General features: G+C 36.9%; 1 protein-coding gene across 17 annotated transcripts in view; it reads left to right on the forward strand.

The window, feature by feature from the left end:
• Window positions 1-13,662, forward strand: part of ERC1 (ELKS/RAB6-interacting/CAST family member 1) — a 539,401-nt gene that overhangs the window by 362,257 nt on the left and 163,482 nt on the right. The window lies entirely within an intron of this gene.

A 13,662-nucleotide genomic window follows, 5' to 3' on the forward strand; every position in this document is an offset into this window, starting at 1 on the left:
CTGTACTTTGTAAATTGATATACTTATCTTTTACATAGAATGGTGACTTTTTATAGATAAAAAGTACTTCGATTTTATGTTCTTAATCCAAAAAACATCAAATTGCAATCTTTCAATAGATTCTCAAATAATTTCTCATTCTCCTATACCTCAGTCTTAAAGCAGGTATCCTCAAGTATACTGGCACAAGCAACTAGAATTCAGAAAAATTTGCAAAAACTAACACACATAATCAGAGATGATCTGGGGTGTTTTTTGAAACTTGCTTTTATTCTTTCTGTTGCTTTCTTTTTGTTTCTTTCAAAGTACATCCAAATACAACTTCTTATATTCATAATCTTCTATGTAAGACATATGTATGTTTACTCTACAATAGGACTATTTTAAGTTTGATATTCCTTTCTTCTTTTACAAATATAACATTAAATGCCAGTCAGGATGTGTACTCAATCCAGTCTCTTAGTTTTCATTGTGATAAAATTCTCGGGTATAATAAGAAATCAAGTCCTCTTACCCAAACGTGTGTTTGGACAAATCAAATAATCAGCTTTATAAATTAGTATAAAATGTTGTGTTGTTTTTACCTTCATAAAAAGCTTTTAATTTTCTTAGCTTGCTAGAATAGTAGCAGAGCTAAGGTGTATTAAGAATTACTGCTTCAGGGCAGCCCTGGTGACCTAGCAGTTTAGTGCTGCCTTCAGCCCAGGGTGTGATCCTGGAGTCCCAGGATCGAGTCCGATGTCGGGCTCCCTGCATGGAGCCTGCTTCTCCCTCTGTCTGTGTCTCTGCCTCTCTCTCTCTCTCTCTCTCTCTCTCTGTTTCTCATGAATAAATAAATAAAATCTTAAAAAAAAAAAAAAAAAAAAAAGAATTACTGCTCCAGGGGCAGCCTGGGTGGCTCAGTGGTTTAAGCGCCTGCCTTCACCCCAGGGCATGATCCTGGAGTCCCGAGATCAAGTCCCATGTCCGGCTCCCTGTATGGAGCCTGCTTCTTCCTCTGCCTGTGTCTCTGCCTCTCTCTCTCTCTCTTTCTCTCTCTCTCTCTGTACATCAGAATAAATAAATAAAGTTAAAAAAAAAAAAAGAATTACTGCTCTGCAGAGAGTGTCATAAAACCTACCATAGGGAAGATAACAGAACTCCCAGCCAATCAATAGATAATAATAATAAGCCCCTTTGTCAGCTGTGATATAATTCCCAGGAAGTTATTTCATTTGGCCTCATCTGACTCAAAAAAGAACATTCTATGATAATGTTACATTCTAATCCCTATAAAATTTAATAGTATCACTCTAATCATGAAAAAGCCATGGAAGATGTACATGTGTTGTTTGTACTCTTTATAGTAGTTTCTTAAGGTTTATTTTGTTCTCCAAAATAATCAAAGCAGGAGTTCCAATGTCAACTAACTCTTCGTTTAACTGAGATTGTAAGAATATACTTTACTCATGTGTACCAGCTTACAGACTGCTTTAAATAAAATATTAGGGTTTAGGTTCAAGATGGCAGCTTATGAAGTTCATAAACTCACTCCCTCCCATGGATCCAAGGAGAATGCAACTATATATGGAATAATTTCCTCTGAAAAAGACCAGAAAACTGGATGAGCAGAGATGCTACAAAAAAGAGAGAGCATTGAGATGAGTAGGCAAAGGGAGAGACACTGTCTTGCCAAAAAAGACCCATCCCATTTGCAGCAGTTAATCATCATCAAAGATCTCAAAAATACTGAACTATTCCCTGGTGAATGAGCAGTTTCTGCTCCACATCAGGCATGCCAACCCTTGAATCCTACACTAGAGATAAGACCCCTAAATGCCAGGTTTTGCAAAAACAGTAAGGAGTATGCCCAGAAAAACTATAGATCTGTAGGGAACAGAGAACCCTACTCCCCCCTCCATTAGAGAGCTCACTCACAGACTCATTCTCCCTGTGACCTAATGCAAAAACACCAATTTGAAAAGCACATAGACCACATGTGGAGAAGTCCCACTTACTAATCTTAAAGCGCCTACTGGAGAGGAAGGAAACCGTTGGGACTTTCTCCATGGATGGGGACATTGGCATATGCCATGTTTGAGATTTCATCCTACCTTTCCATTGTCAGTGCTCCACTTCCTTGGTGCAAGTATGTGTCACAGCCAGGTTGAGTGACAGCCCTGCCAACCCGCACACAACAGATATGCCCCGTCATAACAGATGGGATTACACAGCCCACACAGGAGACACTCCTTGAGTACCTAGCTCTGGTGGTCAGAGGGGGTTGCACTTCTGGGATCCATGTACCATTTCCTTAAAAAGGTGGCTGACTCCTTTTAGAGTGGGAGAGGTAGTTCTTTTGCCTAACACATAAAAACAAACAGAGGCAGGCAAAATGAGGAGACAGAAAATAATGTCCCAAATGAAAGAACATGACAAAACATCAGAGAAAGACATTAATGAAATGGAGATAAGCAATTCACCTTGTAAAGTGTTCAAAGCAATCCTCATAAACTCACCAAACTCAGTAGAAGAATGAATGAACACAGTGAGATCCTTAACATAAGAGATAGAAAACTTAAGAAAGTTTCAGACAGAGTTTATAGAGCTGAAGAATATAACTGAACTCAAAAATACATTAGAAGAGATCACTAGCAGACTGGATGAACCTGAAGATTAGATTAACAAACTGGAAGACAAAGCAATAGAATTTACCTAAATAAAACAGCAAAATAAGAAAATAAAGAAAAAAGGAATTTTTAAAAATGAAGATAAATTCATTTTGGGGACGATGTGAAGTGGAATAACATTTACATTATAGGGCTTCCAGAAGAAAAAAGAAAGAATAAGGGCCAGAAAACTTATTTGAAGAAATAACGCCTAAAAACTTACCTAATCTCAGAAAGGAAGCAGACATACAGGTCCAGAAAACCCAGAGAGCTCCAGAAAAGATTAACACAAAGAAATCCACACCAGATATATTATAATTAAAATGGTAACAAGCTAAAGAGTAAATCTTAAAAGCAACAAGATAAAAACAAGTTAATACGTACAAGGGAAACTCCTTAAGACTATCAGCAAATTTTTCAGCAGAGACTTTGCAAACCAGGAAAGAGTGGTACATCATACTCAAAGGGCTGAAAGTGGAAGGGAAAAAAAAAAATAATTCTCAACCTAGCAAGATTATCATTCAGACTTGGAGAAATTAAGAGTTTTCCCGACAGATCTAAAGATGACAGCTTTCGCAGCTTGGGACTCTCTGGTGCTATACATGAGTACAAACCAACCTGTGGCTTTTGTCAGAAAAATTCCCTGGACTGCAGTCTCAAGCTGAGCAAACACCTTGCACAGTTTGGCCATGTACAAAAGTACAATGTACCTTCTGACACAGAGACTGGATTTCATAGAAGTATGGATTGAATTCAGTTTTCTTCAGAAGAACTTCAGCATGCACAAGAATATCGTATTGTTGGAGTAAAGCTTCACTTTCAAGTTCAAAACCAAAGCTTTGCAAGGAGATATCAAATATCTGATGAAGAAGAAGATTTCTGGGATCCCTGGGTGACACAGCGGTTTGGCGCCTGCCTTTGGCCCAGGGCGCGATCCTGGAGACCCGGGATCGAATCCCACATCGGGCTCCCGGTGCATGGAGCCTGCTTCTCCCTCTGCCTGTGTCTCTGCCTCTCCCCCCCGACCTAAATAAATAAATAAATAAATAAATAAATAAATAAATGATTTCTGAGACTAATTACTGCCTATTAAATAAACAAAATTGAAAAAAAAAGTTTTCCAAACAAAAGTTAAAGGAGTTCTTCACTACTTAACCAACCTTAGCAAAAAATGATAAAGGAACCTCTCTAAACTGGAGGGGAAAGCACTAATTAGTTACAAGAAAACATATGGAAATAAAAATCTCACTGGAAAAGGTAAATATATAGTAAAGGTAGTAGACCAATCACTTATAAATCAAACAGGAAGGTTAAAAGACAAAAGAAAAATTAACTAAAACTACAATAAGTAGTTAAGTTTAGACACTAAGAGATGCCTAAAATGAAAAGATATAAAACGAAACATAAATAATAGATTACTTGGGCAGGAAGGCAGGAATGTAAAATTTTGAAGTGTATTCAAATTAAGTTGCTATCGGGCAGCCCGAGTGGCTCAGTGGTTTGGCACTGCCTTCATTCCAGGGCCTGATCCTGGAGACCCAGGATCAAGTCCCGTGTTAGGCTCCCTGCCTGGAGCCTGCTTCTCCCTCTGCCTGTGTCTCTGCCTCTCTCTCTCTCTCTGTCTCTCATGAATAAATAAATAAAATCTTTTTAAAAAGAATTAAGTTGCTATCAACTCAAAATAGCTCATTCTATACATAAGAAGCTGTATGTGAACCTCTTGGTAACCACAAAACAAAAACATAAATAAATACTGGAAAGTACATGAAAAAGGACAGACAGAAAGCAATTAACAAAATGGTAATAAGTACATACCTATCAATAATTACTTTAAATGTAAAGAGACTAAACTCCAATCAAGAAATTGAGTGCTGAATGGATAAATTAAAACAAGACCCATCTATATACTGCCTACAAGAGTCTCACTTCAGAAGTAAGGACACAGAGACGGAAAGTGAAAGGATATAGAAACCATGCAAATGGAAATGAAATCTGGTGTATCTATACTTATAGCATACTAAGTTTTTAAAATAAGACTGTCATAATAGACAAAAAAGGTCATTACATAATGATAAAGGGATCAATCCAACAAGAAGACGTAACATTTATAAATATATATGCATCCAACATAGCACCGAGATATATAAAGCAAATATTAAGGGACCAAAGGGTAGAAACTGACAGCAATAGAACAGTAGAGGACTTTAACACTCCCTTAGATCAATGGGTAGATCATTCAAACAAATTTGATTAAAGAGAATCATTGGCCGTAAATGACACATTAGACCAAATGGACTAATAGATACATACAGAACATTCTATCCCAAAACAACAGAAGGCATATTTTTCTCAGGTACATGTGGAACATTCTCCAAGATAGATCGCATGTTAGGCCACAGAACAAGTCTCAATAAATCCCAAAAGATTAAAATTAGAATCTTCTCTGAACAAAATGGTGTGAATCTAAAAACCAATTACAAGAAGAAATGTAGAAAAAAACACAGAAATGTGGAGATTAAACAACATTCTACTGAACTACTGATGGGTCACCAAAGAAATCAAAGAGATAAAAAATAGCTAGAGACAAATGAAAATATAAAAACATATAAAAATCTTTGAAATGCAGCAGAAGTGGTTCTTATAAAGAAGATCATAGCAAGAAACAGGATAAATATCAAACAATCTAACTCTACACCTAGGAAGAAAAAGAACAAATTAAGTCTGGGGGATCCCTGGGTGGCTCAGCGGTTTAGCGCCTGCCTTTGGCCCAGGGTGTGATCCTGGAGTCCCGGGATCGAGTCCCACGTCAGGCTCCCAGCATGGAGCCTGCTTCTCCCTCCTCCTGTGTCTCTGCCTCTCTCTCTCTCTCTCTCTCTCTGTCTGTCATAAATCAATCAATCTTTAAAAAAAAAAAAGAACAAATGAAGTCTAAAGTCAGTGAAAGGAAGGAAATAATAAAGATCAGACAGAAATGCATGAAATAGAGACCAAAATGAACGAAAAGATCAGTGAAATTATGAGGTGGTTCTTTGAAAGATAAACAAAATTGACACACCTTTGGCTACACTAATCAAGAAGAAAAGACAAGCTTTAATAAAATCAGAAATGATAGAGGAAAAGTTAAACTGACACCACAGAAATGCAAAGAATTTTAAAAGACTATTATGAACAATTATATGCCAAAACAATTAGACAACCTTAAAGAAATTGGTAAATTCCTACAAACATACAATTTTCCAAGCCTAAATCATGAAGAAATAGAAACCTGAATACCAGTAAGGAGATTGAATCAGTAATCAAAAAACCCAACAAACAAGAATCTAGGACCACACAGCTTTAATGTTGAACTCTACTGAACATTCAAAGATTTAATACTTATTCTTCTCAAACTGTTCCAAAAAATAGAAGAGGAGAGAACACTTCCCAACTCATTTTATGAGGCCAGCATTATGTGATATCAAAACCTGGTAAGGATACACACACACAATTACAGGTAAATATCACTGATGAACATTGATGGAAAAATTCTCAACAGAATATTAGAAAACCAAACTTAGTAATAATAAGTTAAGAGAACTAAATACCATAATCAAGTGGGATTTATTCCAGGGATGTAAGGATGGTTCGGTAGCCACAAGTCAATCAACTTGATACACCACAGTAACAAAATGAAGAGAAAATATCATGTGATCATCTCAATAGATACAGAAAAAACATTTGACAAAATTTCAACATCCATTTATGGTAAAAATTCAACAAACTGTATCAAGTGAACATATATCAACATAATAAAGGCCACATGTGACCAACAGCTAACATCAAACTCTGGTAAATAACTGAACACTTTTCTTCTCCGATCTGGAACAAGACAAGGATGTCCACTCTTACCACTTTTATTCAGCATAGTATTGGAAATCGTAGCTGTTACCAATTAGGCTAAAAAAGAAATAAAATGGATCCAAATCTGAGAGGAAAAAGTAAAAGTGTGACTATTTGCAGATGACATAATACTATATATTAAAAACCCAAAGACTTCACCAAACAACTGTTAAAACCAATAAATTAATTCAGCAAGGTAGCAGTATACAAAATCAATATACCGAAATCAGTGGCATTTCTATACACGAATAGTGAATTAACAGGAAATTAGGAAAGCAATCCTATTTACAGTTACATCAAAAAGAATAAAATACCCAAGGAAAATTTAACCAAGGAGGTGAAAGATCTGTACAGTGAAACTATAAGACACTGATGAAAGAGATTGAAGAAGACACGAATAATAGATATTCTATGTTTATAGATTACAGGAATATTGTTAAAATGTCCATACTACCCAAAGGAATCTATAGATTCCATGTAATCCCTATGTAAATTCCAAGGGCATTTTCCACAGAACTATAATAAGTAATCCTTGAGCGGCCCGGGTGACTTAGGGGTTTAGCGCCGCCTTCAGCCCAGGGCCTGGTCCTGGAGACCCGGGATCGAGTCCCATGTCAGGCTCCTTGCATGGAGCCTGCATCTCCCTCTGCCTGTGTCTGTGCCTCTCTCTCTGTGTCTCTCATGAATAAATAAATAAAATCTTTTTAAAAAAATAAAATAAGTAATCCTAAAATTTGGAAACACAAAAGATCCTAAATCATCAAAGCAAGCTTGAGAAAGAATAGTAAAGCTGAAGAAATCGTGCTCTCTCTGGTTTTAAACTATACTACAAAGCTATAGTAATCAAAATAGTGTGATATTGGGGATAAAAACAAGTACACAAATCAATAGAACAGAATTGAGATCCCAGGGACGCCTGGGTGGCTCAGCGGTTGAGTGCCTGCCTTTGGCTCAATGTGTGATCCTGGATTCCCAGGTTCAAGTCCCACATCAGGCTCCTTGCATGCAGCCTGTTTCTCTGTCTACCTGTGTCTCTGCCTCTCTCTCTCTCATGAATAAATAAATAAAATCTTTAAAAAAAAAAAAAAAGAATTGAGATCCCAGAACTAAATTCAAATACATACAGACAACTAATTTACAAGAAAGGAGCCAAGAACACATAGTGGAGAAAGGACAGTCTTTTCAATAAATGACATTGGGAAAACTGGACAGCCATATGCAAAAGAGTGAAACTAGACCACTATTTTACACCATATACAAAAATTAACTCAAAATGGATTAAAGTCTTGAAAGTTAGGCCTCAAAACATAAAATAGCTGGAATAAAATATAGGTGATAACTGTTGATATTGGTCTTAGTGCTTTTTTGTAGATCTGACTCCAGAGGCAAGGGAAACAAAAAAAATAAATGGATTATATCAAAACTACAAAGCTACACAGTGAAAGAAATCATCATCAAAACAGGAAACCTACTGAATGGGAAAAGAATTTTGCAAATCATATATCCAACCAGGGATTAATATCTAAAATATATAAAGAACTTGTACAACACATCACAACAAAAAAAAAAAAAAAAAAAAAAAAAAAAAAAAAAACACATCACAACACCAACAAAAACCAACCCAATTAAAAATGGACAGAGTTTCTAAAAAGGTATTTTTCCAAAGAAGACACAGGTGGCCAACAGGGACGTGAAAAGTTGTTCAGCATCACTAATAATTAGGGAATTGCAAATTAAAGCTGTAATGCAGTATTGCCTCATACCAGTTAGAATGGCTATTATCACTGATATCAAAAAGACTAGAAATAACAAGCATTGAAGAGGATGTGGAGAAAAAGGATCTCTCATGTACTCTTGGGGGGAATGTAGAATGGGTACAGCCACTAGAGAAAGCAGTATAGAGATTAATGAAAAAATTAAGAATAGAACTACCATATGAACCAGCCCTTCCTCCTGTGGGTATTTATTCAAAGAATTAAAAAAAAATGCTGATTTGAAAAGATATATTAAAAAGAGATATGTTTATTGTAGCATTATTTACAATAACCAAGGAATGGTAACAACCTAAATGTTCCTTAATGGGTTAATGGATAAAGAAAATATTGTGTATGTGTGTATCTATATAAACACACACAGAGAGACATACAAACACACAAATAATCCCTTCACTCATTTGCCCACCTTTCACCCCCCCCCTTCCTCTCTGGTTACTACCAATCTGTTATCTCTATATATTTTGTTTTGTTTGTTCATTTGTTTTGATATTTTAGATTATACATACAGGTGAAAATCATACAATATCTGTCTTTCTCTGACTTATTTCACTTAGCATAGTATCTTCAAAGTACATTCATATTGTTGCAAATGGCAAGATTTCATTCCTTTTTCATGGCTGAACAGTATATCACTGTGTGTGTTTCCTCAACCTTTTCCAATATGGCTTATGCTACCAGCCCTGAAACTGCTTTCCATGATAACTGGAAACCTTCTAAAAGCTAAACCAAACGAAAATTTTGCATTCTTTGTTTTGACTTTGTCTATAAGCCCTTCAAAGTATTTGATCACTTATTTCTTGAAATTCACTTTCTTTAGCTTTCAAGATACATTGTCTCCTTGTTTTCTTCTACTCCTAAGACTATTCTCTCCTCAGTCCTTTACAGACTTTTATTCCAACAGTGCTATGTGCCTCTCTTCTAATCGTGGTGGTTTCATGCACTCCTGTTGTTTCACCTACCTTCTATGCTCATCATTTCCACATCTATTTATAATTCAGGGCCTGGCTCCATGCCCATCAATACAACTGCCTATTAGATACCTCCTTTCCCAAATTCATAGGGTTTTTATAATAAAGATTAAATTACTTAATCCATGTAAAATGTTTAGCAGAGTAGCCGGCTCTGTAGTAGTCATGTTGGCACTATTGATTACAGTCAATTTTTTCCCAGATGTTCATGCTCTTTTATTCATTCTTTTGAGATCCACTGACTTATTGTTAAGTCATCACTTTCCAAACTGTTTTCTTAGAATATTAGTATGTTTCCAGGTGTTAATTGGTGTTCCCCAGAAAACTGAGGAAGGTAGGGTTCCATGGTCATTAAGTTTGGAAAATAGTTTACAGGGGCAGCCACGGTGGCGCAGCGGTTTGGCGCCGCCTGCAGCCCAGGGTGTGATCCTGGAGACCGGGGATCAAGTCCCACATTGGGCTCCCTGCATGGAGCCTGCTTCTCTCTCTGCCTGTGTTTCTGCCTCTCTTTCGCTCTCTCTGAATAAATAAATAAATCTTTAGAAAAAAAAAAAAAAGGAAAATAGTTTACAAAAGGGTTGGCAAACTTTTTCTGTGAAGAGCCAAATAGTAAGTATGTTGAGCTTTGGGGACAATTTGATGTCTGCCACAACCACCCAGATTTTCTTTTTCTTTTTTTTTTTTTTTTTAAAGATTTTATTTATTCATGAGAGACACAGAGAGAGGCAGAGACACAGGCAGAGGGAGAAGCAGGCTCCATGCAGGGAGCCCGACATGGGACTCGATCCCGGGTCTCCAGGATAACACCCTGGGCTGCAGGCGGCGCTAAACCGCTGCGCCACCGGGGCTGCCCCCACCCAGATTTTCTGTTGCCATAGAAAATACATAAACAATTCAAAAAAAAAAGAAGAGAAAAGAAAATACATAAACAAATGTGTATGTTTTGCCCCATTCATATTTTGTTTATAGACATTGAAATTTTGCATTTCAAATCTTTATAAAATGCTGTATTTTATATATTCTCATATATTATAAGTCATATATTTCATACATAATATGTCACAAAAATATTTTTCTTTTTCATTTTTCCACTGCTTAAAAATGTAAAAGCCATTTTTTGCACACAGGCTCTACATCAACAGGTGGTTTGTCAGGGTTGGCCTGTGGGCAGTAGTTTGGCTACCCCTGCTTTAAAATATAGCATCTTTTTAAAGATATGTAATCTATACCATATATTTGACCATGGAAATCTTTTTTTCATGGGACATTTGTTGATATCTCTTTCCATACTTCTGTGGAATATACTTTTGAGAAATGCCGACCTAGAGAATAACTGTGTGTGCTAGCAGTGAAATTTTGGGCTGTGGAACAGACTAGAAGTAACAGAAAACTATCTTGTCTTTACTACTCCTCTGACCAGGTGAGGTAACTAGACATAGAGAGAATATACTTTGGAAAATGGAATTTACCCCTGCAAGGAAGGCACCAGTTAGACACTACAGCTGAGCAGATTGGCTGAGTCAAAAGTAGACTTGATAACATTCCTGCCGTCAATCAGCTTTCAGAAATAGGGAAAATGCGTACATTGCTATGGTGTATGACAAAATAGAGGTACTCTAAGATAAAATAGTTGAGGACGAAGATAACCAGAGGCCCCAAACAAAATGTAATCAATAATAGTTATCATTTTCTCTAGCTTTAAAAACTTTACTATTCTTTTTAGAGTAATAAAGTTTAAAAGTTTATTGTATTTTTAAGTAATCTCTTTACCAATATGGGGCACAAACTTAGAACCCCGAGATCAAAAGTTGCACATTCCACTGACTGAGTAGCCCGACACTTCTAAAAGATTTTTAAAAACTTTTAGTTTACAGCAGCCCTTGGGTAGCTCAGTCAGTTAAGTGTCTGCCTTCAGCTCAGGTCATAATCTCAAGGTCCTGGGATCCAGCTGCCCACCCCACCCCCAGTTGGGCTCCCTGCTCAGCAGGGGGCCTGCTTCTCCCTCTCCCTTTGCCACTCCTGCTTGTGCTCTCTCTATATATAGCAAATAAATAAATAAATAAATAAAGTATTTTTTAAAAATTATACATACAGTAAAATTCTAAAACTTGTTCTGAAATATATTTTTTAAAGATTTTATTTATTCATTCATGAGAGAGAGAGAGGCAGAGCCACAGGCAGAGGAAGAAGCAGGCTCTACGCAGGGAGCCCAACATGGGACTCGATCCCAGGTTTCCAGGATTAGGCCATGGACTGAAGGCAGCGCTAAACATCTGAGCCACCCAAGCTGCCCCTGAAATATTATTTTACCTGTCATTTTCCTGTGTCTTCAAGAAGTAAATGTGTGACGTAGAAGGGAGTGATGGTTATTGCTTTACTACTTTTGAGCATATTTTCTCTAATAAAAATAATACCATTGCTATACAGGGAAACTTAAATTTTTTTTTAAAAACCACACACTTACCAGAAGGTTTTGCATTTCTCGTTGTTTTATGCCTGCTGTAACCATGTGCTCCTTATATACATGCAAAGGAAGAATAGGTGTGATAACCATGCTTTCCAAATTGTGTTTGGCATTTTACAAGTAGCTAGAACCTAAGAAAAATGCAGAGAAGGTAGGATCATCCAAGCTGACAACAATAATAATTCATCTGCCAAATGCAAGCACAGCCCCTTGCCCATTCCTATAGAATTTCCCCACCAGATGTTTCATTCCAAAGCTGTGTAGGAGAGGAGTTGTTATCATTTTTGCCAACAAATTGATAGCAGATGGATAGAATTGTTGAATCATTAGTAGAGGAAGGTAATAAACTACTGAATTTGTTTTCATCTATTTTGGCCACCAAGTGCTTTTGGTGACCTTTAAGATCTCAGGAACCCTAGTATCTCTAGTCCCCTCTCAGACCATCCACAGTTACATATATCCCTATAGATTTTTTTATGTTTCATATATAGCCTGAAGAATATTATGGATATTTAGTTATTGGAACATTACCCACTTTTTTTCAGGCAGTATACCAACCAATTCAAACATTACATGTTCTGTGTAATGTTGGATAATTTTTTAAATCAAGGCACACTTAGTTCTTGATTATACTGCAGGATGGAGAAATGAGTACCATGATACCACTGGCATTCTTCTAACAAATGTCATAGCAAACAGGCTTGGAATGCAATAGGAGCTTTAAAAACAGGCAAGCAAACCTCTATGGTAGCACAGTGTGGACAGCTGGTATGGACATGTTATCCATCTATGACTGGGAAAGGTTAACTAAACAGTGGGACAGTGACAAAGTGCAGGGATTAATTGCTTAAAGCGTTCAATAATTCTTAAAACAGACAACTAAATAAATGGAGGTTTCTGGAGTTTGAATTCTGAGAAACAGTGTAAGACTTTATTTTCCTTTGGAAACAGAGACTTCCTTAAAAGACATAACAAGTGGTATAGCCCGAAAGTGTGAGTAAAACAATAACAGGTGTGCCTTATTTTGAAGGGACTATATCTTTATAAGGGAGGTTTATATTCTGATATTTTCTGTTCATATTATACCATTAAACTTGAGGCAGAACAGACATACTATTATGAAATAGTAAAGAAAAAATGAAAGAAAGACCAGTATAAATCTTTTTGTATACATCATCCCCAGATGTTACTGTGAACCCACCACTTAGCTTCATCTCTTGAGGCTCATGCTAAGCTATCCCTCTACCCACCCCCCACCATCTCCAACAGAAATCAGTGGGTTTAAGAACATAATTCACTAGGGATTTTGATAGGATTTGAATAATCCCCAACAAAAACTCCTGTGGCTGCCAGCTCTTGTTAAAGGCAGAGATTTAGAAAACAGAAGATCCTAAATTCACCTGTCTTGTGATGGCCCTCGCCAAAAAGAAAGGAGGAAATTTACGTATGAATGTATTAGGAGATGTTCCGTAAACTTTTTTTCAAACAATCTGCTGGTAGAGTTACACTACAGAAGTCCTCTCTGCATGATATTTCTAAATCCAGTAATGGTCAATATTATTAAGTGTCTGCAGTATCATCAGAATTTAAGAGTTAAAAAAACAGGTCATTTTCACTATAGAATTGGAAGATTTTCTATGTATTTATTGAATTTGGAACAGTAAATGCAAATCCCAAATAAAAACTCAGTCTTGGCGGGATGCCTGGGTGGCTCAGCAGTTGAGCTTCCTGATCCCGGGTCCGAGCTCCCTGCGGGGGAGGGACGAGAGGGGGGAGCCTGCTTCTCTTGGTCCATTGTCTATGTCTCTGCCTCTTTCTCTGTGTCTCTCATGAATGAATAAATAAAATCTTTAGAAAAAGAAAACAACAGCAAACTCAGTCTTGACAAGGATGTGGGGAATCAGGGATACCTATAATATCTTACTGTT

Source organism: Canis lupus, chromosome 27, assembly GCF_003254725.2.
Source record: "Canis lupus dingo isolate Sandy chromosome 27, ASM325472v2, whole genome shotgun sequence".
Classification (NCBI taxonomy): Eukaryota; Metazoa; Chordata; class Mammalia; order Carnivora; family Canidae; genus Canis; species Canis lupus.